General features: G+C 27.9%; 1 long non-coding RNA gene across 1 annotated transcript; it reads left to right on the top strand.

Annotated features, from left to right (window-relative positions):
* The first annotated feature begins 2391 nt into the window (after positions 1–2391).
* Positions 2392–4131, top strand: LOC134684124 (uncharacterized). The gene is made up of 3 exons (XR_010101176.1): positions 2392–2623; positions 3459–3595; positions 4032–4131. It is a non-coding gene; the product is annotated as an uncharacterized LOC134684124 (long non-coding RNA).
* The last annotated feature ends 253 nt before the right edge of the window (positions 4132–4384 follow it).

Here is a 4384-nt window from a genome sequence, read left to right on the forward strand (position 1 = left end):
CAGTTATGTCAATAAATCAAAACGGTAAGATAAGACATTAAAACACTTAAAACTAGGGTTTACCATTGATTTCTAACTTTACCATGTGATAGAACTATGGTAAACTGATAGAAACACTTGGTGCAGTCATGCAATTAAATAGTTGCAGTATTACGAAGAGAACAATACAAGACAGAGTAAGAAACAAATGAAAGTAATTATACATACGAACTTTTAATAACAAAGCACAAATAAGGAACCGTAGTTTTCATTCATTTTATTCATTTAAAATGTACGCTCGCGTTAAACTATGGGAATTAACGCTGTATATTTATATAAACGATAATCTTGTAGTAATGATAAATAAATAAAGCATGGCCTGAATCAGAGTGCAAACTAGATATAAATGACTTTTCTCTTTGAAAACAATTAGAAAAAAGGCGAGCCTAATAAGAGAATTGTTTGGTGTCTTCTGGCACTATAATCTTAGCTAAAACAGAAATATAAATACTTTTTCATACGCATTATCTTTTCATTCAATCCTATGTTTATTCTGTTCAAATCATACATGTGAACTATTTTAAAATTGTTTCTCATTTAAGAGATATATAACTTTATCAATTCAACCATCTTTAATCAATAAATTGATGCAATGCATTTTCTTAAAAATGTACATTTAATTATATGAGATCTAATCATATGTCTGTTAAGGCGCATGGAAAGGGTATTTGTTACTTTCGGTTTCATAATTGTTTGTTTAGCTGTTCCGTTCGTTATCAACGTAAGCATACAAATGTTGGTCACAGTTTTCTGCACGCGATACGCGATGAGTATAAGTATTTTAAAGGCGGACACAGAAAAATTTACAAAAAACAAGAAACTTTTCATTTCTTCCGATTAAAACTACATTAAATTGATAAAGAGTATTAAAGTGATCATAAAAGCATAGGTTAATCTTTTTGTTCAAAATAAAAATTGTGGAAAGCTAAAACTAACACATAAAGACACAAGCACGAGCACTTGATAAATATAATGAAACAGACACACATTTAAGCTCAACTATACTACATCAGTAATCATATTGAATTCATAATTTTGAATTACAATAGTCAATAGATATTTCGAAAATTTGCCATGCATAATGATTTTCACTAGTTTAACTGTATTCAACTACAAAAACAAATTATAAAATGAAACATCATTATGATATTTGAAAATTCAATCACACCTTCAAAATGGATTTAAGCAAACAAATATCAATGAAGAAAGAAAACAAACCTTATATTCGTACAAACCAGTGTATCTATGATAAACATGACATAGCGACTCAGAACGATTTTGATATACTAATCAGCCAAATAAAAGCTACATGTATCTCACATTTTAATATATTTGGAGTTATAATTTAATGGTTAATCAATAGGAATTAAATTAAAGGTTTGCGTAGAAACCATGACACCTAAGATATTTTTTCAATAGTCAAAAAGATGTTATCTTATATGCATGTCTCAATGCATACTGTAAGAATGTTTTAACGGCAATTATTTGATTTTCAAATTTTGAGAGGATTTATAATCCCTCATCGAAAATATGCCAGCTGTATAATGATTTCTATTTACGTATTAGGTTTGAATTTACAATAAAAAAGTGATTGTCGAATAAAAATTAGATAAAGAGTTCATTGTTTAATGTTCAGTATCCCAGGTAGCACAAAACATTTTCAAAACATTTTTATAAGGTTGTATAAATGTCTTATCAAAACGTTGTCAAACAAATATTTTCGTGATGTTATGTAAATATTTTGTCTTTGATTTTTAAAACATTTTTTTAAAACATTTTTTGAAAATATTTTTACAATGATGTAAGAATATTCATAAAAATGTTTTCGATATTATTTTTTAAGATATTCTGTTTGAATGTTTTATAAATGTTCAGAAGATATGTAGGTTCTACCTCTGAAAAACATTTTAAAAGTATATAAGTAGAACATTCTTAACAATATTACTCTGATGTTTTAAAAATATTTTCTAAAAATGTTTCATAGAATGTTTAAATAACATGCCTTTAAGATATTTTAACAACATTTCTTCATAATATTCGATGAAAACATTTTGAAAACATTACGCTTTAATATTGAGAAAATGAATTTATAAAACATTTTGTTGCTAATATTTTAACAACATTTTAAAATAATATTATGAACACATTTACCCAAAAACATTTAAAAAACGTTTCGCATTTAATATTGAGAAAATGAATTTATAAAACATTTTGTTGCTAATATTTTAACAACATTTCAAAATAATATTATAAACACATTTACCCAAAAATATTTAATAGAATATGTTTAAGACATTAATTTAGGTTATGTAAAACAAATAATTTCATTAAATGACAGCGATTAGAGCGGTACTTGGTCCCATATATAGCATTATATAGTGTAGTGCTATTTTCCGGATTATCTGTTCCACTACCGACAACAAACTTTTTACAAATTTAAAATCTGACTGTTCCCGGTGACCAACGAACATGAACCCAAGGAATTTTGGAATCAGTAACCGGAAGTTTTATTTACCGCCATGCTGTAAACAAAGACAAAGGAAACGTAGAAAATAAAGAATAACCTTATCATGCGTTAAAACTGGTAAGATATGACACTAGTTTACATTTATAAATCATTGTTCTGCTTCTTAAAATATCTTGGTTAATTTGTTTAATATATTCAAAGAATTAATACGAGTGTAACATGTGTAAGCAAGTATAATGCAAAAAGGGGGGTGCTGATAATTTTAGTCTGCCTCGATGTTATGATGTTTATGTCCAGTGAACATTAGAATTATACAAAAATGGTTACCCTCAAGGGTTTTTTATATGATTTTAAAATCTATATAATTATAAATGCAACTACTTCATCTTGACTGCTTGTAACCACTCACCATGTCTGAAAAGTATTTTATCAGTCCTACATTTGCTTTAACAGACTAGGCTATTTAAGCAGTACTTTATTCACTCAATTGCTGGCGACATATCTACTAATCAAGGGAATCCCAAATACGCAATGGTTATCAAAGCTTTTGCTATTTGATAACGCGAGTGTTGTTGCCTCTATAATATATTGTTTTATGTTTATGTAACTCGTACTTTTGTTTCGAGCCTTACAGCCTATCGCCAGGCCAGATGAATATGTATGTGCCGATCCCAAGACAGGAGTTTGACTCAGTTGTTGCCGGTTCATTTCTGACAAATTTGTTTTTTCGTCAAACTTTATAAATAACAAGAATTATGCCGTTACTTTCTTTTTTTGAATTGTTTTATCATACGCCTTTACGGGACGTATTATGGAATACCGTGTCGATCTATCTGTCCGTTCCTTTGTCTGTAGGTTGTGATCTTTGTACATGTACATATGTAGCTGACTATTACAATGTGACTTTTTCTAACTTATATTTTATTCATTTTGTTTATTTTAACTTTTGTAGGATCAATTAGATGAACCAAAATGTATGATAGATTTTCTGAAATGCAGATTAAAATGGAGAATGGAAATGGGGATTTTAAAAAAGAATATAAGCTTAGAAACGATTACAACCATCCTGGAAGAGCAAATTATATGAAGGTATTTATTCTTTAAAATCTTCAATCTACATAACATTATTTGCGCAAAAATATACAATAACCATTACAAAACTTTTTTTCTTTGTAAGACCAAGAACATGTTACAGGTTCTTCATGGCTGGCTACTTTTTATAGTTGAGAAAACTATAGTGTACAGTATACATGACTTATTTTAAAAACTGGTGAAATCTACCGTTACACTTGTTTAATAATAAAAAAAAAATCTATAGATGTATAAAATAGCTACAATTGTTGCTTCACAATCCATTAACACTGATAAGTTGACACTTTTCAATATATTTTTGTAAAACCACTGTGGATTAAATGAAGAGAAATAGTTTATTGTGTAATTTTGATTAGATTAACTGAAGCTCCACTTGTTTATGTTGTTTAATCACTTAACGGAAGGACTAATTTGTTTATGCTTTATTTTACAGAAGCAAGCAGATGTCAAAGAAAATAAAAAGAATGGAAGAAAGGAAACGTTGAAAAAGAACAGTGATATGAAAATATTGAATAAATGTTTTGCATTTATAATTGTTATTCTATCTTGTATAGTGTTGACTAATTATGTATAAGGCAGCAAAGAAAACAGTTAAAAACGATGCAGAAAAAAATGTATGACGGTACATGAGATGAAGAAATACTTCTAAAAAAAATACACAAAGATATTTAAAATCAGAAAAAAAGAATACCTTTCTGTAAGTAAAACCATGACAAATTATAATATAACGTGTTCAATGAATACAAAAAAAAAGGGTTATGTCAATGAGACATCAATCTGACAAAA

This window comes from Mytilus trossulus, chromosome 9, assembly GCF_036588685.1.
Source record: "Mytilus trossulus isolate FHL-02 chromosome 9, PNRI_Mtr1.1.1.hap1, whole genome shotgun sequence".
Taxonomy (NCBI): Eukaryota; Metazoa; Mollusca; class Bivalvia; order Mytilida; family Mytilidae; genus Mytilus; species Mytilus trossulus.